At 46.9% G+C, this 24,830-nt stretch overlaps 15 non-coding genes and 1 pseudogene across 15 annotated transcripts; all 16 read left to right on the top strand.

Annotated features, from left to right (window-relative positions):
* Positions 1-4,523: 4,523 nt before the first annotated feature.
* LOC141226295 (U2 spliceosomal RNA) lies at positions 4,524-4,738 on the top strand (annotated as a pseudogene).
* A 1,120-nt stretch (positions 4,739-5,858) lies between these two features.
* Positions 5,859-6,049, top strand: LOC141225693 (U2 spliceosomal RNA). Its single transcript, XR_012292936.1, has one exon. It is a non-coding gene; the product is annotated as a U2 spliceosomal RNA (small nuclear RNA).
* A 1,119-nt stretch (positions 6,050-7,168) lies between these two features.
* LOC141225692 (U2 spliceosomal RNA) lies at positions 7,169-7,359 on the top strand. The gene has a single exon (XR_012292935.1). It is a non-coding gene; the product is annotated as a U2 spliceosomal RNA (small nuclear RNA).
* A 1,121-nt stretch (positions 7,360-8,480) lies between these two features.
* LOC141225990 (U2 spliceosomal RNA) lies at positions 8,481-8,671 on the top strand. The gene has a single exon (XR_012293220.1). It is a non-coding gene; the product is annotated as a U2 spliceosomal RNA (small nuclear RNA).
* A 1,120-nt stretch (positions 8,672-9,791) lies between these two features.
* Positions 9,792-9,982, top strand: LOC141225691 (U2 spliceosomal RNA). Its single transcript, XR_012292934.1, has one exon. It is a non-coding gene; the product is annotated as a U2 spliceosomal RNA (small nuclear RNA).
* A 1,120-nt stretch (positions 9,983-11,102) lies between these two features.
* LOC141225994 (U2 spliceosomal RNA) lies at positions 11,103-11,293 on the top strand. Its single transcript, XR_012293224.1, has one exon. It is a non-coding gene; the product is annotated as a U2 spliceosomal RNA (small nuclear RNA).
* A 1,121-nt stretch (positions 11,294-12,414) lies between these two features.
* Positions 12,415-12,605, top strand: LOC141225690 (U2 spliceosomal RNA). Its single transcript, XR_012292932.1, has one exon. It is a non-coding gene; the product is annotated as a U2 spliceosomal RNA (small nuclear RNA).
* A 1,120-nt stretch (positions 12,606-13,725) lies between these two features.
* LOC141226849 (U2 spliceosomal RNA) lies at positions 13,726-13,916 on the top strand. The gene has a single exon (XR_012293969.1). It is a non-coding gene; the product is annotated as a U2 spliceosomal RNA (small nuclear RNA).
* Positions 13,917-15,035: 1,119 nt separating this feature from the next.
* Positions 15,036-15,226, top strand: LOC141226848 (U2 spliceosomal RNA). Its single transcript, XR_012293968.1, has one exon. It is a non-coding gene; the product is annotated as a U2 spliceosomal RNA (small nuclear RNA).
* Positions 15,227-16,346: 1,120 nt separating this feature from the next.
* Positions 16,347-16,537, top strand: LOC141226135 (U2 spliceosomal RNA). The gene has a single exon (XR_012293362.1). It is a non-coding gene; the product is annotated as a U2 spliceosomal RNA (small nuclear RNA).
* A 1,120-nt stretch (positions 16,538-17,657) lies between these two features.
* Positions 17,658-17,848, top strand: LOC141226045 (U2 spliceosomal RNA). The gene has a single exon (XR_012293275.1). It is a non-coding gene; the product is annotated as a U2 spliceosomal RNA (small nuclear RNA).
* A 1,122-nt stretch (positions 17,849-18,970) lies between these two features.
* Positions 18,971-19,161, top strand: LOC141226847 (U2 spliceosomal RNA). The gene has a single exon (XR_012293967.1). It is a non-coding gene; the product is annotated as a U2 spliceosomal RNA (small nuclear RNA).
* A 1,120-nt stretch (positions 19,162-20,281) lies between these two features.
* On the top strand, positions 20,282-20,472 carry LOC141226134 (U2 spliceosomal RNA). Its single transcript, XR_012293361.1, has one exon. It is a non-coding gene; the product is annotated as a U2 spliceosomal RNA (small nuclear RNA).
* Positions 20,473-21,592: 1,120 nt separating this feature from the next.
* On the top strand, positions 21,593-21,783 carry LOC141226044 (U2 spliceosomal RNA). Its single transcript, XR_012293274.1, has one exon. It is a non-coding gene; the product is annotated as a U2 spliceosomal RNA (small nuclear RNA).
* A 1,121-nt stretch (positions 21,784-22,904) lies between these two features.
* Positions 22,905-23,095, top strand: LOC141226846 (U2 spliceosomal RNA). The gene has a single exon (XR_012293966.1). It is a non-coding gene; the product is annotated as a U2 spliceosomal RNA (small nuclear RNA).
* A 1,120-nt stretch (positions 23,096-24,215) lies between these two features.
* LOC141226845 (U2 spliceosomal RNA) lies at positions 24,216-24,406 on the top strand. The gene has a single exon (XR_012293965.1). It is a non-coding gene; the product is annotated as a U2 spliceosomal RNA (small nuclear RNA).
* Positions 24,407-24,830: the final 424 nt, after the last annotated feature.

Here is a 24,830-nt window from a genome sequence, read left to right as displayed (position 1 = left end):
AGTGACGGGACACAGCTCGAAGGACTGCCCGAAGAAGACGTCCTGCAACCTGTGTGGGCTGGCGGCTCATCTGTACAAGGATTGCCCCAAGCGTGAGAGATCCTGGGCATCGGTGGTTGCGACGACCCCAGCTACGGAGGACAAGGCCCCGACGACCAGGCCTGTGAAGGTCAAGGACGCGACGACCAAGGCCCCAGCGGCCAAGGCCGAGACGACCAAGGCCAAAGCGGTCAAGGAGTCGGTGGCCAAAGCCCCAGCGACGGTCCCAGCAGCTCCGAAGCAGAAGAAAAAGTCAAAGGAGGGTAAGAGTTCTGTCACCCCTCTCTCGATCCCTCCCCCTGCCACCCCCGTCCAATCCCCCCCCACCCCGGCCACCCCTGCTGAGGATTCCACTTCCTCTTCCTCCTTCCCCTACTCCTCAGCAGGTGTCCTTTCCCCTGCCCCGGCAGCCACTCTCCCTCCCCAGACCATGGTAGCGGTGGAATTAACCTTTCCTCCACCCGCCGCTATCTATTCCGAGGAGGATTTTCCCCTTCTTGTCTCCCCAGTTCCAACCCGGGGAAAGAGGAAGGTGGAGGACAGCCCTGCTACTGAATCCTCCAAAAAGAAGATTCTGGATTTCGTAGGCGAAAAGGAGGATACCCTCCCTGAGCCAGAAGAGATGGAGCACATGGTTGAGACCCTGGTGGCCGAGCCAGAAGAGGAGGAACTGGTGGTCGCCGAGATCGAGGCCGCGCTGCTTGACCAGATGGAGGAAGAGGGCCTGCTGGTGATCCCGTCACCAGCAGTCAACACCGACGAGGGACCACCCGACCGGAGTGGTAACTAAGGTGTATGGCCTGCGCTAACTTTTTCTTTTTTCCCTACATGATGGCTAATATTCACTTATTTTCCATTAATGTCAGGAGCATCAAGGACAAGTTTAGACGTCAGACTATTTATGCCTTCCTTACTTCCCAGTTGTGTGATGTTTATATGTTGCAGGAATGTTCCCTTCCCTCCTCTAGGTCCTTCAAACATCTGGCCAGGGAGTGGTCCCACGGTCCATCCTACTGGTCCGGTGGGGGTGACTGCAAGTCTGCGGGGGTCGCAATTCTGATCAGGGGGGGCGCATTCACGCTTGAGTCCGTCCAGGAGCTCATCTGCGGCAGGGCTCTTGTTGTAGATGGCAACTGGGCGGGAGAACCTGTCAGGTTCATCAACGTGTATGCGTCCCCACTGAAGAATGAGCGTTTGGAGCTTTTCCAGACCCTGCGGCTTCAGCTTGCCACCACCAGGACCTTAGTGATGGCCGGGGATTTCAACTGCCCCATCGAGGAGGATGGTCGTAGTTCTGGCACATCTGCCAAGTTGGACATCACGTCCAAGCTGCTCATCGAGATGGTAACCGAGGCTTCTCTTCAGGATGTGGTGGGCTCCATGGGGAGAGGCTCCACGAACTATTCGTGGAGCCGACCCGATGGCTCACTCCGCTCCAGGATTGACTTTGTGTTCACCTCTCGGGCAGTCAGGCAGAGTAGGCACTCGATGGTCTCCTGCTTCTTCTCCGACCACAGAGCCATTCACTTACAAGGTGTCCTCGGCGACGGTTTTCCGTCCGGCCCCGGCTCCTGGAAGCTAAATTGTGCTCTGCTGGCTCAGAATGAAGTCGTGGAGGAGCTGAGAGCAGCCTACGCAATGTGGCAGTCCTACAAGGGTAGCTTCCAAACAGTCTCTGATTGGTGGGAATATGTTAAACTTGAGTTTCGCTGTTTCTTTCAGGCCAAGGGTCGACAACAGGCGTGTGAGAAGAGGAGGGACTTCAGAGGGCTGCAGCGCGAGCTGCGGTCGCTGCAGGACCTTCTTCACTGCGGCTGGGACGTGAGGGAGGAGCTGGAGGAGACCAAGAAGAGCCTGAAAAGGCACTTTGAGGAGGAGTCCAAGCGAATCGTCTTCCGTTCCAAAGTGGAGAATCTGGAGAAGGGTGAGAAATGTAACTCATTCTTTTTCAGGAAACTTCATGCCGGTCACACGCCCCTGAACGAGCTGCGAGACGAGAGCGGAAACATGCGACGTGGGAAGGAGGACGTGATGAGGGTCGTCAGCGACTTCTACAGCGAACTCTACTCCCACAAGACTACCGACCCCGACGCTGCTGATAAGTTCCTGTCAGGTATCACTAACCATCTTGATCCTGCAGGCACGGCAGCCTTGGACAAACCTCTGATGGTGGGCGAATTGCTCTCTGCCGCTAAATCCTTTAGGACCGGCAGGACCCCGGGCAGTGATGGTCTTCCAGCGGAGCTCTATGTAGCGCTGGGAGACCTCATCTGTCCGGACCTGTTGGACCTGTACGAGGAGATGGTGGTGGAGGGTAGAATGCCTCCATCTTTGAGGGAAGGAATGGTCACGATCCTGTACAAGCGGAAGGGAGAGAGGTGCGACCTGAGGAATTGGCGTCCCATCACTCTGCTCAACGTGGACTACAAGATCCTGGCCAAGACGATGGCGACACGACTTAAGACGGTCATCGGACGGATCATCCACCCGGACCAGACCTGCGGCATCCCTGGACGTCGCATCGCAGACAGCCTCGCTCTCGTGCGGGACACGGTCGAGTACATCAAGGTCCGCCGCGCACACGCGGCCCTGGTCTCCTTGGATCAGGAGAAGGCCTTCGACCGGGTTTCCCACGAGTTCATGGGCCGAGCTCTGCACCGGTTAGGTTTGGGTAACATGTTTTGTTCGTATGTCCGTCTGATGTATTTTGATATCCACAGCTCGGTGTTGGTGAACGGCTGGAAGACTGACCCCTTCCCTGTCCTCTCTGGGGTCAGACAAGGCTGCCCTCTATCACCTCTTCTTTTTGTTTGTGTTATAGAACTCTTCGCAGAGGCTATCCGGCAGAATGGAGAGATCAGAGGGATCACCGCACCGGGTCCGGGACGACACGAGGTCAAGTGCTCGCTCTACATGGACGACGTCACCGTCTTCTGCGCTGATCGTGGTTCAGTCGACGCCCTCGTCCAGACGTGTGAGAGGTTCGGCCGGGCTTCAGGGGCCAAAGTCAACTGCAGGAAGTCGGAAGCCATGCTCTTCGGGGATTGGCAGCCGGCCTCCTCCGCCCCCTTCCCCTTCAACATTCAACCGGATTTCCTCAAGGTGCTGGGAGTCTGGTTCGGGAAGGAAGGAGCGGCCCTCAAGTCCTGGCAAGAACGCTTGGCCAAGGTGAAGCAACGGATCGGACTCTGGAGCCTCAGACACCTCACTTGTGAGGGTAAGGCACTCGTCCTGCGTAATGAGGTCCTGCCCGTCTTGCAGTACACGGCGCAGGCCTGGCCCCCACACGTCACTGTGTGCAGGGCCATTACCAGGACAGTGTTTCACTTTGTCTGGGGATCCAAGATGGACAGAGTCAGGCGGGCCGTCATGTACAAGGAGCCTCGCAAGGGTGGGAAGGGCGTTCCAGATATCCCCACCCTCCTGCGATCCTCTTTTGTGTGTGATTGTGTCCGCCGGACTTTGCAAGTCAAGAATGGCTCCGCGGGCAGGTCCATGTCTCGCTTCTTCCTGCTTCCTCTTTGGAGGCGACTCGGCTGGGACAAGTGGGACAGCTCCTTCCCCTACAACTGGACGACGCCATGGTTCTACGGAGACGTCGTTCGAATTGTGGGGGAGCATCAACTGGAGGGACTCAAGCCCGACTTGTGGAAGCCCAAAACTATCCACAAGCTAATCAGAGCCAAGGATGACGTGGAGAACATCACAGGACTTCACCAGGACACGCTGGAGACTGTGTGGACAAATGTGTCGTCTGACAGGCTGACCAACGGGCACAAGGACTTGTCGTGGATGGCGATTCAGGGCGGACTGACCGTCCGGTCATTCATGCATGCCCGGAACCTGTGCAAGACCCGGTACTGCCCAAGGTGCCCCTTCGTGGAGGAAACATCTTTGCACACTTTTTGGGACTGCGGATTTGCACAGCGCCTATTGACTGCACTTGAGGACGACCTGAGGAACTCTGTCCCCAGGGCGAGCCTATCGCACCATTCTGTGCTTTACGGACTCTTCCCTGGGGTTCATACCGTCGGAGCCATCCAGGAGGCTTGGCGCCTTATGAACTGCTTCAAGGATGCCGTTTGGGTCGCCAGGAACCGGCTCATCTTGAGGAGGGAGAGGATGTCCATCCAGGATTGCCGCAGGCTGATCCACAGCCTGCTCAGAGACTATTCCATCATGGACGGTCCGGAGGACGAGGATGAGGACTAAACCGCTCCTCCCCCTCTCCCCTTATGTGTCTTGTCTTTCAATAAAGCTTCGGGCCTGTGATTTTCCCCTCCCCATCCCCTTTTTCCCAATCCCCATCGCTTATCACGGTTCGTCGTACTGTATTGATTGACATGCTTTTTCTTTCAGATTGAGTGTTTTGTGTAGCATAGGGGTGTGATGTGTCTAGTTAGTGCGTCGTATCCTCATGCTATGTAAATATGATGTAGAATTCTGTGTGTACTGGGCTGCGGCACTGTACACTGTCTGTTAACTTATTTTTTGTGCTAATAAAAGATATATTCAATCAAAAAAAAAAAAAAAAAAAAAAAAAAAATCTGTTCTTATCAGTTTAATATCTGATACGTCCCCTATCTGGGGACCATATATTAAATGGATTTTTAGAACAGGGAGATGGAAAAAGAGCTTGCTCTGTCCACTCCACGCATTGACCTGGTATTGCAGTATCTCCAGGACCGGTGCACCCCTTCTTTAATGCAGTTTCTAAAATCAGAAAGAATTGAATTCAATGCTTTTTGTTCATTTTGCTTGTTTGTCGGATTTTGGGATGGACTCTTTGGCTTTGCTTTTCTTCTCCTCATTGGATTTTTCATGTTAAAAGTTGCAGAAGCCAGATGACAAGCTCATTTTGGTTCAACTTCAGCAACTGTGCATTGCATTGCCATGTAATGTAATGTAATGCAATGCTATCTATCTAGCTCTCCCTCTATACTTCCTTTTGGATAAACAGACATATTAGGCAAGCATTTTGGAGCTTTCACCTAAATAACTACAGGTGGTGAGATAAGCTGCACAATATAATTGACCTTTCAGTATATTGTTGCACACACACCATCTATTTAGCAAATGCCCTTGTTATCAACAGCAGCCTTTTAAACTCACCTGAGCTAACAGGTATGTGAGCTGGTTACTCTGCTGCGCTTAAAATTTCTTTTTTGGTTTGCTACAATGCCTTTTCTGAAACGTTGTCTCCCTCTGCTGGAACACTGACTTCTTTCATTTAATGCCTGCAGACTATAAAAGAGAAACCAACCCAAAAAGTTTGGTTGATTAGTCTGTGGCATTCTTTTAAACTGTTGCTTATGGCGGTCTCTGTGAGCTTCTCAGTGACATTCAGCCATCCAGGTATCCCGCCTGCAGTAGACGGAATGTGGCAATGGAACGCTGGCTGCGCGTGTCATAATAGGCTCTGAGCCTTTATATACCTGCGCACAGCAGCAGCCACCTTCAGTCTGCTGCTGGACAGCCAGCAGCAGCAGCAGCAGGAGAGGTAATTAATCAGCAACCCTCCTGCTAAGGGTAGACAGCTGCTCGTTCCACCCCCCCCCCGCCTTAATTGGTTCTCCTCCCTTCCAACGGTGTTGAGGCGGGTGGGAACAGCCGGGGGTTGAGGGTACTGTGCTAAAAGAGGTGGAGTTATGCAGATCTAAAACGCGTGGATTGCAGCAGCAGCAAGCCGAAAAGTGCAGGCATGTGAGGGATCTAGAGGTTGACAGCATGTCTTCTTAACGGGAGTCCAGGTGGCCATCTCCACAAATGGACTTTTCAGAATCCTTGGGTGGCACCGTAGTCGGAAACCAATTCTGGTTATCGCTTCTCGGCCTTTTGGCTAAGATCAAGTGTAGTATCTGTTCTTATCAGTTTAATATCTGATACGTCCCCTATCTGGGGACCATATATTAAATGGATTTTTAGAACAGGGAGATGGAAAAAGAGCTTGCTCTGTCCACTCCACGCATTGACCTGGTATTGCAGTATCTCCAGGACCGGTGCACCCCTTCTTTAATGCAGTTTCTAAAATCAGAAAGAATTGAATTCAATGCTTTTTGTTCATTTTGCTTGTTTGTCGGATTTTGGGATGGACTCTTTGGCTTTGCTTTTCTTCTCCTCATTGGATTTTTCATGTTAAAAGTTGCAGAAGCCAGATGACAAGCTCATTTTGGTTCAACTTCAGCAACTGTGCATTGCATTGCCATGTAATGTAATGTAATGCAATGCTATCTATCTAGCTCTCCCTCTATACTTCCTTTTGGATAAACAGACATATTAGGCAAGCATTTTGGAGCTTTCACCTAAATAACTACAGGTGGTGAGATAAGCTGCACAATATAATTGACCTTTCAGTATATTGTTGCACACACACCATCTATTTAGCAAATGCCCTTGTTATCAACAGCAGCCTTTTAAACTCACCTGAGCTAACAGGTATGTGAGCTGGTTACTCTGCTGCGCTTAAAATTTCTTTTTTGGTTTGCTACAATGCCTTTTCTGAAACGTTGTCTCCCTCTGCTGGAACACTGACTTCTTTCATTTAATGCCTGCAGACTATAAAAGAGAAACCAACCCAAAAAGTTTGGTTGATTAGTCTGTGGCATTCTTTTAAACTGTTGCTTATGGCGGTCTCTGTGAGCTTCTCAGTGACATTCAGCCATCCAGGTATCCCGCCTGCAGTAGACGGAATGTGGCAATGGAACGCTGGCTGCGCGTGTCATAATAGGCTCTGAGCCTTTATATACCTGCGCACAGCAGCAGCCACCTTCAGTCTGCTGCTGGACAGCCAGCAGCAGCAGCAGCAGGAGAGGTAATTAATCAGCAACCCTCCTGCTAAGGGTAGACAGCTGCTCGTTCCACCCCCCCCCGCCTTAATTGGTTCTCCTCCCTTCCAACGGTGTTGAGGCGGGTGGGAACAGCCGGGGGTTGAGGGTACTGTGCTAAAAGAGGTGGAGTTATGCAGATCTAAAACGCGTGGATTGCAGCAGCAGCAAGCCGAAAAGTGCAGGCATGTGAGGGATCTAGAGGTTGACAGCATGTCTTCTTAACGGGAGTCCAGGTGGCCATCTCCACAAATGGACTTTTCAGAATCCTTGGGTGGTACCGTAGTCGGAAACCAATTCTGGTTATCGCTTCTCGGCCTTTTGGCTAAGATCAAGTGTAGTATCTGTTCTTATCAGTTTAATATCTGATACGTCCCCTATCTGGGGACCATATATTAAATGGATTTTTAGAACAGGGAGATGGAAAAAGAGCTTGCTCTGTCCACTCCACGCATTGACCTGGTATTGCAGTATCTCCAGGACCGGTGCACCCCTTCTTTAATGCAGTTTCTAAAATCAGAAAGAATTGAATTCAATGCTTTTTGTTCATTTTGCTTGTTTGTCGGATTTTGGGATAGACTCTTTGGCTTTGCTTTTCTTCTCCTCATTGGATTTTTCATGTTAAAAGTTGCAGAAGCCAGATGACAAGCTCATTTTGGTTCAACTTCAGCAACTGTGCATTGCATTGCCATGTAATGTAATGTAATGCAATGCTATCTATCTAGCTCTCCCTCTATACTTCCTTTTGGATAAACAGACATATTAGGCAAGCATTTTGGAGCTTTCACCTAAATAACTACAGGTGGTGAGATAAGCTGCACAATATAATTGACCTTTCAGTATATTGTTGCACACACACCATCTATTTAGCAAATGCCCTTGTTATCAACAGCAGCCTTTTAAACTCACCTGAGCTAACAGGTATGTGAGCTGGTTACTCTGCTGCGCTTAAAATTTCTTTTTTGGTTTGCTACAATGCCTTTTCTGAAACGTTGTCTCCCTCTGCTGGAACACTGACTTCTTTCATTTAATGCCTGCAGACTATAAAAGAGAAACCAACCCAAAAAGTTTGGTTGATTAGTCTGTGGCATTCTTTTAAACTGTTGCTTATGGCGGTCTCTGTGAGCTTCTCAGTGACATTCAGCCATCCAGGTATCCCGCCTGCAGTAGACGGAATGTGGCAATGGAACGCTGGCTGCGCGTGTCATAATAGGCTCTGAGCCTTTATATACCTGCGCACAGCAGCAGCCACCTTCAGTCTGCTGCTGGACAGCCAGCAGCAGCAGCAGCAGGAGAGGTAATTAATCAGCAACCCTCCTGCTAAGGGTAGACAGCTGCTCGTTCCACCCCCCCCCCCGCCTTAATTGGTTCTCCTCCCTTCCAACGGTGTTGAGGCGGGTGGGAACAGCCGGGGGTTGAGGGTACTGTGCTAAAAGAGGTGGAGTTATGCAGATCTAAAACGCGTGGATTGCAGCAGCAGCAAGCCGAAAAGTGCAGGCATGTGAGGGATCTAGAGGTTGACAGCATGTCTTCTTAACGGGAGTCCAGGTGGCCATCTCCACAAATGGACTTTTCAGAATCCTTGGGTGGCACCGTAGTCGGAAACCAATTCTGGTTATCGCTTCTCGGCCTTTTGGCTAAGATCAAGTGTAGTATCTGTTCTTATCAGTTTAATATCTGATACGTCCCCTATCTGGGGACCATATATTAAATGGATTTTTAGAACAGGGAGATGGAAAAAGAGCTTGCTCTGTCCACTCCACGCATTGACCTGGTATTGCAGTATCTCCAGGACCGATGCACCCCTTCTTTAATGCAGTTTCTAAAATCAGAAAGAATTGAATTCAATGCTTTTTGTTCATTTTGCTTGTTTGTCGGATTTTGGGATGGACTCTTTGGCTTTGCTTTTCTTCTCCTCATTGGATTTTTCATGTTAAAAGTTGCAGAAGCCAGATGACAAGCTCATTTTGGTTCAACTTCAGCAACTGTGCATTGCATTGCCATGTAATGTAATGTAATGCAATGCTATCTATCTAGCTCTCCCTCTATACTTCCTTTTGGATAAACAGACATATTAGGCAAGCATTTTGGAGCTTTCACCTAAATAACTACAGGTGGTGAGATAAGCTGCACAATATAATTGACCTTTCAGTATATTGTTGCACACACACCATCTATTTAGCAAATGCCCTTGTTATCAACAGCAGCCTTTTAAACTCACCTGAGCTAACAGGTATGTGAGCTGGTTACTCTGCTGCGCTTAAAATTTCTTTTTTGGTTTGCTACAATGCCTTTTCTGAAACGTTGTCTCCCTCTGCTGGAACACTGACTTCTTTCATTTAATGCCTGCAGACTATAAAAGAGAAACCAACCCAAAAAGTTTGGTTGATTAGTCTGTGGCATTCTTTTAAACTGTTGCTTATGGCGGTCTCTGTGAGCTTCTCAGTGACATTCAGCCATCCAGGTATCCCGCCTGCAGTAGACGGAATGTGGCAATGGAACGCTGGCTGCGCGTGTCATAATAGGCTCTGAGCCTTTATATACCTGCGCACAGCAGCAGCCACCTTCAGTCTGCTGCTGGACAGCCAGCAGCAGCAGCAGCAGGAGAGGTAATTAATCAGCAACCCTCCTGCTAAGGGTAGACAGCTGCTCGTTCCACCCCCCCCCCGCCTTAATTGGTTCTCCTCCCTTCCAACGGTGTTGAGGCGGGTGGGAACAGCCGGGGGTTGAGGGTACTGTGCTAAAAGAGGTGGAGTTATGCAGATCTAAAACGCGTGGATTGCAGCAGCAGCAAGCCGAAAAGTGCAGGCATGTGAGGGATCTAGAGGTTGACAGCATGTCTTCTTAACGGGAGTCCAGGTGGCCATCTCCACAAATGGACTTTTCAGAATCCTTGGGTGGCACCGTAGTCGGAAACCAATTCTGGTTATCGCTTCTCGGCCTTTTGGCTAAGATCAAGTGTAGTATCTGTTCTTATCAGTTTAATATCTGATACGTCCCCTATCTGGGGACCATATATTAAATGGATTTTTAGAACAGGGAGATGGAAAAAGAGCTTGCTCTGTCCACTCCACGCATTGACCTGGTATTGCAGTATCTCCAGGACCGGTGCACCCCTTCTTTAATGCAGTTTCTAAAATCAGAAAGAATTGAATTCAAAGCTTTTTGTTCATTTTGCTTGTTTGTCGGATTTTGGGATGGACTCTTTGGCTTTGCTTTTCTTCTCCTCATTGGATTTTTCATGTTAAAAGTTGCAGAAGCCAGATGACAAGCTCATTTTGGTTCAACTTCAGCAACTGTGCATTGCATTGCCATGTAATGTAATGTAATGCAATGCTATCTATCTAGCTCTCCCTCTATACTTCCTTTTGGATAAACAGACATATTAGGCAAGCATTTTGGAGCTTTCACCTAAATAACTACAGGTGGTGAGATAAGCTGCACAATATAATTGACCTTTCAGTATATTGTTGCACACACACCATCTATTTAGCAAATGCCCTTGTTATCAACAGCAGCCTTTTAAACTCACCTGAGCTAACAGGTATGTGAGCTGGTTACTCTGCTGCGCTTAAAATTTCTTTTTTGGTTTGCTACAATGCCTTTTCTGAAACGTTGTCTCCCTCTGCTGGAACACTGACTTCTTTCATTTAATGCCTGCAGACTATAAAAGAGAAACCAACCCAAAAAGTTTGGTTGATTAGTCTGTGGCATTCTTTTAAACTGTTGCTTATGGCGGTCTCTGTGAGCTTCTCAGTGACATTCAGCCATCCAGGTATCCCGCCTGCAGTAGACGGAATGTGGCAATGGAACGCTGGCTGCGCGTGTCATAATTGGCTCTGAGCCTTTATATACCTGCGCACAGCAGCAGCCACCTTCAGTCTGCTGCTGGACAGCCAGCAGCAGCAGCAGCAGGAGAGGTAATTAATCAGCAACCCTCCTGCTAAGGGTAGACAGCTGCTCGTTCCACCCCCCCCCCGCCTTAATTGGTTCTCCTCCCTTCCAACGGTGTTGAGGCGGGTGGGAACAGCCAGGGGTTGAGGGTACTGTGCTAAAAGAGGTGGAGTTATGCAGATCTAAAACGCGTGGATTGCAGCAGCAGCAAGCCGAAAAGTGCAGGCATGTGAGGGATCTAGAGGTTGACAGCATGTCTTCTTAACGGGAGTCCAGGTGGCCATCTCCACAAATGGACTTTTCAGAATCCTTGGGTGGCACCGTAGTCGGAAACCAATTCTGGTTATCGCTTCTCGGCCTTTTGGCTAAGATCAAGTGTAGTATCTGTTCTTATCAGTTTAATATCTGATACGTCCCCTATATGGGGACCATATATTAAATGGATTTTTAGAACAGGGAGATGGAAAAAGAGCTTGCTCTGTCCACTCCACGCATTGACCTGGTATTGCAGTATCTCCAGGACCGGTGCACCCCTTCTTTAATGCAGTTTCTAAAATCAGAAAGAATTGAATTCAATGCTTTTTGTTCATTTTGCTTGTTTGTCGGATTTTTGGATGGACTCTTTGGCTTTGCTTTTCTTCTCCTCATTGGATTTTTCATGTTAAAAGTTGCAGAAGCCAGATGACAAGCTCATTTTGGTTCAACTTCAGCAACTGTGCATTGCATTGCCATGTAATGTAATGTAATGCAATGCTATCTATCTAGCTCTCCCTCTATACTTCCTTTTGGATAAACAGACATATTAGGCAAGCATTTTGGAGCTTTCACCTAAATAACTACAGGTGGTGAGATAAGCTGCACAATATAATTGACCTTTCAGTATATTGTTGCACACACACCATCTATTTAGCAAATGCCCTTGTTATCAACAGCAGCCTTTTAAACTCACCTGAGCTAACAGGTATGTGAGCTGGTTACTCTGCTGCGCTTAAAATTTCTTTTTTGGTTTGCTACAATGCCTTTTCTGAAACGTTGTCTCCCTCTGCTGGAACACTGACTTCTTTCATTTAATGTCTGCAGACTATAAAAGAGAAACCAACCCAAAAAGTTTGGTTGATTAGTCTGTGGCATTCTTTTAAACTGTTGCTTATGGCGGTCTCTGTGAGCTTCTCAGTGACATTCAGCCATCCAGGTATCCCGCCTGCAGTAGACGGAATGTGGCAATGGAACGCTGGCTGCGCGTGTCATAATAGGCTCTGAGCCTTTATATACCTGCGCACAGCAGCAGCCACCTTCAGTCTGCTGCTGGACAGCCAGCAGCAGCAGCAGCAGGAGAGGTAATTAATCAGGAACCCTCCTGCTAAGGGTAGACAGCTGCTCGTTCCACCCCCCCCCCCGCCTTAATTGGTTCTCCTCCCTTCCAACGGTGTTGAGGCGGGTGGGAACAGCCGGGGGTTGAGGGTACTGTGCTAAAAGAGGTGGAGTTATGCAGATCTAAAACGCGTGGATTGCAGCAGCAGCAAGCCGAAAAGTGCAGGCATGTGAGGGATCTAGAGGTTGACAGCATGTCTTCTTAACGGGAGTCCAGGTGGCCATCTCCACAAATGGACTTTTCAGAATCCTTGGGTGGCACCGTAGTCGGAAACCAATTCTGGTTATCGCTTCTCGGCCTTTTGGCTAAGATCAAGTGTAGTATCTGTTCTTATCAGTTTAATATCTGATACGTCCCCTATCTGGGGACCATATATTAAATGGATTTTTAGAACAGGGAGATGGAAAAAGAGCTTGCTCTGTCCACTCCACGCATTGACCTGGTATTGCAGTATCTCCAGGACCGGTGCACCCCTTCTTTAATGCAGTTTCTAAAATCAGAAAGAATTGAATTCAATGCTTTTTGTTCATTTTGCTTGTTTGTCGGATTTTGGGATGGACTCTTTGGCTTTGCTTTTCTTCTCCTCATTGGATTTTTCATGTTAAAAGTTGCAGAAGCCAGATGACAAGCTCATTTTGGTTCAACTTCAGCAACTGTGCATTGCATTGCCATGTAATGTAATGTAATGCAATGCTATCTATCTAGCTCTCCCTCTATACTTCCTTTTGGATAAACAGACATATTAGGCAAGCATTTTGGAGCTTTCACCTAAATAACTACAGGTGGTGAGATAAGCTGCACAATATAATTGACCTTTCAGTATATTGTTGCACACACACCATCTATTTAGCAAATGCCCTTGTTATCAACAGCAGCCTTTTAAACTCACCTGAGCTAACAGGTATGTGAGCTGGTTACTCTGCTGCGCTTAAAATTTCTTTTTTGGTTTGCTACAATGCCTTTTCTGAAACGTTGTCTCCCTCTGCTGGAACACTGACTTCTTTCATTTAATGCCTGCAGACTATAAAAGAGAAACCAACCCAAAAAGTTTGGTTGATTAGTCTGTGGCATTCTTTTAAACTGTTGCTTATGGCGGTCTCTGTGAGCTTCTCAGTGACATTCAGCCATCCAGGTATCCCGCCTGCAGTAGACGGAATGTGGCAATGGAACGCTGGCTGCGCGTGTCATAATAGGCTCTGAGCCTTTATATACCTGCGCACAGCAGCAGCCACCTTCAGTCTGCTGCTGGACAGCCAGCAGCAGCAGCAGCAGGAGAGGTAATTAATCAGCAACCCTCCTGCTAAGGGTAGACAGCTGCTCGTTCCACCCCCCCCCCGCCTTAATTGGTTCTCCTCCCTTCCAACGGTGTTGAGGCGGGTGGGAACAGCCGGGGGTTGAGGGTACTGTGCTAAAAGAGGTGGAGTTATGCAGATCTAAAACGCGTGGATTGCAGCAGCAGCAAGCCGAAAAGTGCAGGCATGTGAGGGATCTAGAGGTTGACAGCATGTCTTCTTAACGGGAGTCCAGGTGGCCATCTCCACAAATGGACTTTTCAGAATCCTTGGGTGGCACCGTAGTCGGAAACCAATTCTGGTTATCGCTTCTCGGCCTTTTGGCTAAGATCAAGTGTAGTATCTGTTCTTATCAGTTTAATATCTGATACGTCCCCTATCTGGGGACCATATATTAAATGGATTTTTAGAACAGGGAGATGGAAAAAGAGCTTGCTCTGTCCACTCCACGCATTGACCTGGTATTGCAGTATCTCCAGGACCGGTGCACCCCTTCTTTAATGCAGTTTCTAAAATCAGAAAGAATTGAATTCAATGCTTTTTGTTCATTTTGCTTGTTTGTCGGATTTTGGGATGGACTCTTTGGCTTTGCTTTTCTTCTCCTCATTGGATTTTTCATGTTAAAAGTTGCAGAAGCCAGATGACAAGCTCATTTTGGTTCAACTTCAGCAACTGTGCATTGCATTGCCATGTAATGTAATGTAATGCAATGCTATCTATCTAGCTCTCCCTCTATACTTCCTTTTGGATAAACAGACATATTAGGCAAGCATTTTGGAGCTTTCACCTAAATAACTACAGGTGGTGAGATAAGCTGCACAATATAATTGACCTTTCAGTATATTGTTGCACACACACCATCTATTTAGCAAATGCCCTTGTTATCAACAGCAGCCTTTTAAACTCACCTGAGCTAACAGGTATGTGAGCTGGTTACTCTGCTGCGCTTAAAATTTCTTTTTTGGTTTGCTACAATGCCTTTTCTGAAACGTTGTCTCCCTCTGCTGGAACACTGACTTCTTTCATTTAATGCCTGCAGACTATAAAAGAGAAACCAACCCAAAAAGTTTGGTTGATTAGTCTGTGGCATTCTTTTAAACTGTTGCTTATGGCGGTCTCTGTGAGCTTCTCAGTGACATTCAGCCATCCAGGTATCCCGCCTGCAGTAGACGGAATGTGGCAATGGAACGCTGGCTGCGCGTGTCATAATAGGCTCTGAGCCTTTATATACCTGCGCACAGCAGCAGCCACCTTCAGTCTGCTGCTGGACAGCCAGCAGCAGCAGCAGCAGGAGAGGTAATTAATCAGCAACCCTCCTGCTAAGGGTAGACAGCTGCTCGTTCCACCCCCCCCCGCCTTAATTGGTTCTCCTCCCTTCCAACAGTGTTGAGGCGGGTGGGAACAGCCGGGGGTTGAGGGTACTGTGCTAAAAGAGGTGGAGGTATGCAGATCTAAAACGCGTGGATTGCAGCAGCAGCAAGCCGAAAAGTGCAGGCATGTGAGGGATCTAGAGGTTGACAGCATGTCTTCTTAACGGGAGTCCAGGTGGCCATCTCCACAAATGGACTTTTCAGAATCCTTGGGTGGCACCGTAGTCGGAAACCAATTCTGGTTATCGCTTCTCGGCCTTTTGGCTAAGATCAAGTGTAGTATCTGTTCTTATCAGTTTAATATCTGATACGTCCCCTATCTGGGGACCATATATTAAATGGATTTTTAGAACAGGGAGATGGAAAAAGAGCTTGCTCTGTCCACTCCACGCATTGACCTGGTATTGCAGTATCTCCAGGACCGGTGCACCCCTTCTTTAATGCAGTTTCTAAAATCAGAAAGAATTGAATTCAATGCTTTTTGTTCATTTTGCTTGTTTGTCGGATTTTGGGATGGACTCTTTGGCTTTGCTTTTCTTCTCCTCATTGGATTTTTCATGTTAAAAGTTGCAGAAGCCAGATGACAAGCTCATTTTGGTTCAACTTCAGCAACTGTGCATTGCATTGCCATGTAATGTAATGTAATGCAATGCTATCTATCTAGCTCTCCCTCTATACTTCCTTTTGGATAAACAGACATATTAGGCAAGCATTTTGGAGCTTTCACCTAAATAACTACAGGTGGTGAGATAAGCTGCACAATATAATTGACCTTTCAGTATATTGTTGCACACACACCATCTATTTAGCAAATGCCCTTGTTATCAACAGCAGCCTTTTAAACTCACCTGAGCTAACAGGTATGTGAGCTGGTTACTCTGCTGCGCTTAAAATTTCTTTTTTGGTTGGCTACAATGCCTTTTCTGAAACATTGTCTCCTTCTGCTGGAACACTGACTTCTTTCATTTAATGCCTGCAGACTATAAAAGAGAAACCAACCCAAAAAGTTTGGTTGATTAGTCTGTGGCATTCTTTTAAACTGTTGCTTATGGCGGTCTCTGTGAGCTTCTCAGTGACATTCAGCCATCCAGGTATCCCGCCTGCAGTAGACGGAATGTGGCAATGGAACGCTGGCTGCGCGTGTCATAATAGGCTCTGAGCCTTTATATACCTGCGCACAGCAGCAGCCACCTTCAGTCTGCTGCTGGACAGCCAGCAGCAGCAGCAGCAGGAGAGGTAATTAATCAGCAACCCTCCTGCTAAGGGTAGACAGCTGCTCGTTCCACCCCCCCCCCGCCTTAATTGGTTCTCCTCCCTTCCAACGGTGTTGAGGCGGGTGGGAACAGCCGGGGGTTGAGGGTACTGTGCTAAAAGAGGTGGAGTTATGCAGATCTAAAACGCGTGGATTGCAGCAGCAGCAAGCCGAAAAGTGCAGGCATGTGAGGGATCTAGAGGTTGACAGCATGTCTTCTTAACGGGAGTCCAGGTGACCATCTCCACAAATGGACTTTTCAGAATCCTTGGGTGGCACCGTAGTCGGAAACCAATTCTGGTTATCGCTTCTCGGCCTTTTGGCTAAGATCAAGTGTAGTATCTGTTCTTATCAGTTTAATATCTGATACGTCCCCTATCTGGAGACCATATATTAAATGGATTTTTAGAACAGGGAGATGGAAAAAGAGCTTGCTCTGTCCACTCCACGCATTGACCTGGTATTGCAGTATCTCCAGGACCGGTGCACCCCTTCTTTAATGCAGTTTCTAAAATCAGAAAGAATTGAATTCAATGCTTTTTGTTCATTTTGCTTGTTTGTCGGATTTTGGGATGGACTCTTTGGCTTTGCTTTTCTTCTCCTCATTGGATTTTTCATGTTAAAAGTTGCAGAAGCCAGATGACAAGCTCATTTTGGTTCAACTTCAGCAACTGTGCATTGCATTGCCATGTAATGTAATGTAATGCAATGCTGTCTATCTAGCTCTCCCTCTATACTTCCTTTTGGATAAACAGACATATTAGGCAAGCATTTTGGAGCTTTCACCTAAATAACTACAGGTGGTGAGATAAGCTGCACAATATAATTGACCTTTCAGTATATTGTTGCACACACACCATCTATTTAGCAAATGCCCTTGTTATCAACAGCAGCCTTTTAAACTCACCTGAGCTAACAGGTATGTGAGCTGGTTACTCTGCTGCGCTTAAAATTTCTTTTTTGGTTTGCTACAATGCCTTTTCTGAAACGTTGTCTCCCTCTGCTGGAACACTGACTTCTTTCATTTAATGCCTGCAGACTATAAAAGAGAAACCAACCCAAAAAGTTTGGTTGATTAGTCTGTGGCATTCTTTTAAACTGTTGCTTATGGCGGTCTCTGTGAGCTTCTCAGTGACATTCAGCCATCCAGGTATCCCGCCTGCAGTAGACGGAATGTGGCAATGGAACGCTGGCTGCGCGTGTCATAATAGGCTCTGAGCCTTTATATACCTGCGCACAGCAGCAGCCACCTTCAGTCTGCTGCTGGACAGCCAGCAGCAGCAGCAGCAGGAGAGGTAATTAATCAGCAACCCTCCTGCTAAGGGTAGACAGCTGCTCGTTCCACCCCCCCCCCGCCTTAATTGGTTCTCCTCCCTTCCAACGGTGTTGAGGCGGGTGGGAACAGCCGGGGGTTGAGGGTACTGTGCTAAAAGAGGTGGAGTTATGCAGATCTAAAACGCGTGGATTGCAGCAGCAGCAAGCCGAAAAGTGCAGGCATGTGAGGGATCTAGAGGTTGACAGCATGTCTTCTTAACGGGAGTCCAGGTGGCCATCTCCACAAATGGACTTTTCAGAATCCTTGGGTGGCACCGTAGTCGGAAACCAATTCTGGTTATCGCTTCTCGGCCTTTTGGCTAAGATCAAGTGTAGTATCTGTTCTTATCAGTTTAATATCTGATAGGTCCCCTATCTGGGGACCATATATTAAATGGATTTTTAGAACAGGGAGATGGAAAAAGAGCTTGCTCTGTCCACTCCATGCATTGACCTGGTATTGCAGTATCTCCAGGACCGGTGCACCCCTTCTTTAATGCAGTTTCTAAAATCAGAAAGAATTGAATTCAATGCTTTTTGTTCATTTTGCTTGTTTGTCGGATTTTGGGATGGACTCTTTGGCTTTGCTTTTCTTCTCCTCATTGGATTTTTCATGTTAAAAGTTGCAGAAGCCAGATGACAAGCTCATTTTGGTTCAACTTCAGCAACTGTGCATTGCATTGCCATGTAATGTAATGTAATGCAATGCTATCTATCTAGCTCTCCCTCTATACTTCCTTTTGGATAAACAGACATATTAGGCAAGCATTTTGGAGCTTTCACCTAAATAACTACAGGTGGTGAGATAAGCTGCACAATATAATTGACCTTTCAGTATATTGTTGCACACACACCATCTATTTAGCAAATGCCCTTGTTATCAACAGCAGCCTTTTAAACTCACCTGAGCTAACAGGTATGTGAGCTGGTTACTCTGCTGCGCTTAAAATTTCTTTTTTGGTTTGCTACAATGCCTTTTCTGAAACGTTGTCTCCCTCTGCTGGAACACTGACTTCTTTCATTTAATGCCTGCAGACTATAAAAGAGAAACCAACCCAAAAAGTTTGGTTGATTAGTCTGTGGCATTCTTTTAAACTGTTGCTTATGGCGGTCTCTGTGAACTTCTCAGTGACATTCAGCCATCCAGGTATCCCGCCTGCAGTAGACGGAATGTGGCAATGGAACGCTGGCTGCGCGTGTCATAATAGGCTCTGAGCCTTTATATACCTGCGCACAGCAGCAGCCACCTTCAGTCTGCTGCTGGACAGCCAGCAGCAGCAGCAGCAGGAGAGGTAATTAATCAGCAACCCTCCTGCTAAGGGTAGACAGCTGCTCGTTCCACCCCCCCCCCCCGCCTTAATTGGTTCTCCTCCCTTCCAACGGTGTTGAGGCGGGTGGGAACAGCCGGGGGTTGAGGGTACTGTGCTAAAAGAGGTGGAGTTATGCAGATCTAAAACGCGTGGATTGCAGCAGCAGCAAGCCGAAAAGTGCAGGCATGTGAGGGATCTAGAGGTTGACAGCATGTCTTCTTAACGGGAGTCCAGGTGGCCATCTCCACAAATGGACTTTTCAGAATCCTTGGGTGGCACCGTAGTCGGAAACCAATTCTGGTTATCGCTTCTCGGCCTTTTGGCTAAGATCAAGTGTAGTATCTGTTCTTATCAGTTTAATATCTGATACGTCCCCTATCTGGGGACCATATATTAAATGGATTTTTAGAACAGGGAGATGGAAAAAGAGCTTGCTCTGTCCACTCCACGCATTGACCTGGTATTGCAGTATCTCCAGGACCGGTGCACCCCTTCTTTAATGCAGTTTCTAAAATCAGAAAGAATTGAATTCAATGCTTTTTGTTCATTTTGCTTGTTTGTCGGATTTTGGGATGGACTCTTTGGCTTTGCTTTTCTTCTCCTCATTGGATTTTTCATGTTAAAAGTTGCAGAAGCCAGATGACAAGCTCATTTTGGTTCAACTTCAGCAACTGTGCATTGCATTGCCATGTAATGTAATGTAATGCAATGCTATCTATCTAGCTCTCCCTCTATACTTCCTTTTGGATAAACAGACATATTAGGCAAGCATTTTGGAGCTTTCACCTAAATAACTACAGGTGGTGAGATAAGCTGCACAATATAATTGACCTTTCAGTATATTGTTGCACACACACCATCTATTTAGCAAATGCCCTTGTTATCAACAGCAGCCTTTTAAACTCACCTGAGCTAACAGGTATGTGAGCTGGTTACTCTGCTGCGCTTAAAATTTCTTTTTTGGTTGGCTACAATGCCTTTTCTGAAACATTGTCTCCCTCTGCTGGAACACTGACTTCTTTCATTTAATGCCTGCAGACTATAAAAGAGAAACCAACCCAAAAAGTTTGGTTGATTAGTCTGTGGCATTCTTTTAAACTGTTGCTTATGGCGGTCTCTGTGAGCTTCTCAGTGACATTCAGCCATCCAGGTATCCCGCCTGCAGTAGACGGAATGTGGCAATGGAACGCTGGCTGCGCGTGTCATAATAGGCTCTGAGCCTTTATATACCTGCGCACAGCAGCAGCCACCTTCAGTCTGCTGCTGGACAGCCAGCAGCAGCAGCAGCAGGAGAGGTAATTAATCAGCAACCCTCCTGCTAAGGGTAGACAGCTGCTCGTTCCACCCCCCCCCCGCCTTAATTGGTTCTCCTCCCTTCCAACGGTGTTGAGGCGGGTGGGAACAGCCGGGGGTTGAGGGTACTGTGCTAAAAGAGGTGGAGTTATGCAGATCTAAAACGCGTGGATTGCAGCAGCAGCAAGCCGAAAAGTGCAGGCATGTGAGGGATCTAGAGGTTGACAGCATGTCTTCTTAACGGGAGTCCAGGTGACCATCTCCACAAATGGACTTTTCAGAATCCTTGGGTGGCACCGTAGTCGGAAACCAATTCTGGTTATCGCTTCTCGGCCTTTTGGCTAAGATCAAGTGTAGTATCTGTTCTTATCAGTTTAATATCTGATACGTCCCCTATCTGGAGACCATATATTAAATGGATTTTTAGAACAGGGAGATGGAAAAAGAGCTTGCTCTGTCCACTCCACGCATTGACCTGGTATTGCAGTATCTCCAGGACCGGTGCACCCCTTCTTTAATGCAGTTTCTAAAATCAGAAAGAATTGAATTCAATGCTTTTTGTTCATTTTGCTTGTTTGTCGGATTTTGGGATGGACTCTTTGGCTTTGCTTTTCTTCTCCTCATTGGATTTTTCATGTTAAAAGTTGCAGAAGCCAGATGACAAGCTCATTTTGGTTCAACTTCAGCAACTGTGCATTGCATTGCCATGTAATGTAATGTAATGCAATGCTGTCTATCTAGCTCTCCCTCTATACTTCCTTTTGGATAAACAGACATATTAGGCAAGCATTTTGGAGCTTTCACCTAAATAACTACAGGTGGTGAGATAAGCTGCACAATATAATTGACCTTTCAGTATATTGTTGCACACACACCATCTATTTAGCAAATGCCCTTGTTATCAACAGCAGCCTTTTAAACTCACCTGAGCTAACAGGTATGTGAGCTGGTTACTCTGCTGCGCTTAAAATTTCTTTTTTGGTTTGCTACAATGCCTTTTCTGAAACGTTGTCTCCCTCTGCTGGAACACTGACTTCTTTCATTTAATGCCTGCAGACTATAAAAGAGAAACCAACCCAAAAAGTTTGGTTGATTAGTCTGTGGCATTCTTTTAAACTGTTGCTTATGGCGGTCTCTGTGAGCTTCTCAGTGACATTCAGCCATCCAGGTATCCCGCCTGCAGTAGACGGAATGTGGCAATGGAACGCTGGCTGCGCGTGTCATAATAGGCTCTGAGCCTTTATATACCTGCGCACAGCAGCAGCCACCTTCAGTCTGCTGCTGGACAGCCAGCAGCAGCAGCAGCAGGAGAGGTAATTAATCAGCAACCCTCCTGCTAAGGGTAGACAGCTGCTCGTTCCACCCCCCCCCCGCCTTAATTGGTTCTCCTCCCTTCCAACGGTGTTGAGGCGGGTGGGAACAGCCGGGGGTTGAGGGTACTGTGCTAAAAGAGGTGGAGTTATGCAGATCTAAAACGCGTGGATTGCAGCAGCAGCAAGCCGAAAAGTGCAGGCATGTGAGGGATCTAGAGGTTGACAGCATGTCTTCTTAACGGGAGTCCAGGTGGCCATCTCCACAAATGGACTTTTCAGAATCCTTGGGTGGCACCGTAGTCGGAAACCAATTCTGGTTATCGCTTCTCGGCCTTTTGGCTAAGATCAAGTGTAGTATCTGTTCTTATCAGTTTAATATCTGATAGGTCCCCTATCTGGGGACCATATATTAAATGGATTTTTAGAACAGGGAGATGGAAAAAGAGCTTGCTCTGTCCACTCCATGCATTGACCTGGTATTGCAGTATCTCCAGGACCGGTGCACCCCTTCTTTAATGCAGTTTCTAAAATCAGAAAGAATTGAATTCAATGCTTTTTGTTCATTTTGCTTGTTTGTCGGATTTTGGGATGGACTCTTTGGCTTTGCTTTTCTTCTCCTCATTGGATTTTTCATGTTAAAAGTTGCAGAAGCCAGATGACAAGCTCATTTTGGTTCAACTTCAGCAACTGTGCATTGCATTGCCATGTAATGTAATGTAATGCAATGCTATCTATCTAGCTCTCCCTCTATACTTCCTTTTGGATAAACAGACATATTAGGCAAGCATTTTGGAGCTTTCACCTAAATAACTACAGGTGGTGAGATAAGCTGCACAATATAATTGACCTTTCAGTATATTGTTGCACACACACCATCTATTTAGCAAATGCCCTTGTTATCAACAGCAGCCTTTTAAACTCACCTGAGCTAACAGGTATGTGAGCTGGTTACTCTGCTGCGCTTAAAATTTCTTTTTTGGTTTGCTACAATGCCTTTTCTGAAACGTTGTCTCCCTCTGCTGGAACACTGACTTCTTTCATTTAATGCCTGCAGACTATAAAAGAGAAACCAACCCAAAAAGTTTGGTTGATTAGTCTGTGGCATTCTTTTAAACTGTTGCTTATGGCGGTCTCTGTGAGCTTCTCAGTGACATTCAGCCATCCAGGTATCCCGCCTGCAGTAGACGGAATGTGGCAATGGAACGCTGGCTGCGCGTGTCATAATAGGCTCTGAGCCTTTATATACCTGCGCACAGCAGCAGCCACCTTCAGTCTGCTGCTGGACAGCCAGCAGCAGCAGCAGCAGGAGAGGTAATTAATCAGCAACCCTCCTGCTAAGGGTAGACAGCTGCTCGTTCCACCCCCCCCCCCGCCTTAATTGGTTCTCCTCCCTTCCAACGGTGTTGAGGCGGGTGGGAACAGCCGGGGGTTGAGGGTACTGTGCTAAAAGAGGTGGAGTTATGCAGATCTAAAACGCGTGGATTGCAGCAGCAGCAAGCCGAAAAGTGCAGGCATGTGAGGGATCTAGAGGTTGACAGCATGTCTTCTTAACGGGAGTCCAGGTGGCCATCTCCACAAATGGACTTTTCAGAATCCTTGGGTGGCACCGTAGTCGGAAACCAATTCTGGTTATCGCTTCTCGGCCTTTTGGCTAAGATCAAGTGTAGTATCTGTTCTTATCAGTTTAATATCTGATACGTCCCCTATCTGGGGACCATATATTAAATGGATTTTTAGAACAGGGAGATGGAAAAAGAGCTTGCTCTGTCCACTCCACGCATTGACCTGGTATTGCAGTATCTCCAGGACCGGTGCACCCCTTCTTTAATGCAGTTTCTAAAATCAGAAAGAATTGAATTCAATGCTTTTTGTTCATTTTGCTTGTTTGTCGGATTTTGGGATGGACTCTTTGGCTTTGCTTTTCTTCTCCTCATTGGATTTTTCATGTTAAAAGTTGCAGAAGCCAGATGACAAGCTCATTTTGGTTCAACTTCAGCAACTGTGCATTGCATTGCCATGTAATGTAATGTAATGCAATGCTATCTATCTAGCTCTCCCTCTATACTTCCTTTTGGATAAACAGACATATTAGGCAAGCATTTTGGAGCTTTCACCTAAATAACTACAGGTGGTGAGATAAGCTGCACAATATAATTGACCTTTCAGTATATTGTTGCACACACACCATCTATTTAGCAAATGCCCTTGTTATCAACAGCAGCCTTTTAAACTCACCTGAGCTAACAGGTATGTGAGCTGGTTACTCTGCTGCGCTTAAAATTTCTTTTTTGGTTTGCTACAATGCCTTTTCTGAAACGTTGTCTCCCTCTGCTGGAACACTGACTTCTTTCATTTAATGCCTGCAGACTATAAAAGAGAAACCAACCCAAAAAGTTTGGTTGATTAGTCTGTGGCATTCTTTTAAACTGTTGCTTATGGCGGTCTCTGTGAGCTTCTCAGTGACATTCAGCCATCCAGGTATCCCGCCTGCAGTAGACGGAATGTGGCAATGGAACGCTGGCTGCGCGTGTCATAATAGGCTCTGAGCCTTTATATACCTGCGCACAGCAGCAGCCACCTTCAGTCTGCTGCTGGACAGCCAGCAGCAGCAGCAGCAGGAGAGGTAATTAATCAGCAACCCTGCTGCTAAGGGTAGACAGCTGCTCGTTCCACCCCCCCCCCGCCTTAATTGGTTCTCCTCCCTTCCAACGGTGTTGAGGCGGGTGGGAACAGCCGGGGGTTGAGGGTACTGTGCTAAAAGAGGTGGAGTTATGCAGATCTAAAACGCGTGGATTGCAGAAGCAGCAAGCCGAAAAGTGCAGGCATATGAGGGATCTAGAGGTTGACAGCATGTCTTCTTAACGGGAGTCCAGGTGGCCATCTCCACGAATGGACTTTTCAGAATCCTTGGGTGGCACCGTAGTCGGAAACCAATTCTGGTTATCGCTTCTCGGCCTTTTGGCTAAGATCAAGTGTAGTATCTGTTCTTATCAGTTTAATATCTGATACGTCCCCTATCTGGGGACCATATATTAAATGGATTTTTAGAACAGGGAGATGGAAAAAGAGCTTGCTCTGTCCACTCCACGCATTGACCTGGTATTGCAGTATCTCCAGGACCGGTGCACCCCTTCTTTAATGCAGTTTCTAAAATCAGAAAGAATTGAATTCAATGCTTTTTGTTCATTTTGCTTGTTTGTCGGATTTTGGGATGGACTCTTTGGCTTTGCTTTTCTTCTCCTCATTGGATTTTTCATGTTAAAAGTTGCAGAAGCCAGATGACAAGCTCATTTTGGTTCAACTTCAGCAACTGTGCATTGCATTGCCATGTAATGTAATGTAATGCAATGCTATCTATCTAGCTCTCCCTCTATACTTCCTTTTGGATAAACAGACATATTAGGCAAGCATTTTGGAGCTTTCACCTAAATAACTACAGGTGGTGAGATAAGCTGCACAATATAATTGACCTTTCAGTATATTGTTGCACACACACCATCTATTTAGCAAATGCCCTTGTTATCAACAGCAGCCTTTTAAACTCACCTGAGCTAACA

The sequence above is a fragment of the Phyllobates terribilis genome, unplaced genomic scaffold (genome assembly GCF_046119375.1).
Source record: "Phyllobates terribilis strain yellow unplaced genomic scaffold, ASM4611937v1 Scaffold_414__1_contigs__length_1644244, whole genome shotgun sequence".
Lineage (NCBI taxonomy): Eukaryota > Metazoa > Chordata > Amphibia > Anura > Dendrobatidae > Phyllobates > Phyllobates terribilis.
Note: the sequence above shows the minus strand (reverse complement) of the source record. Positions and strands in the feature narration are given on the sequence as shown.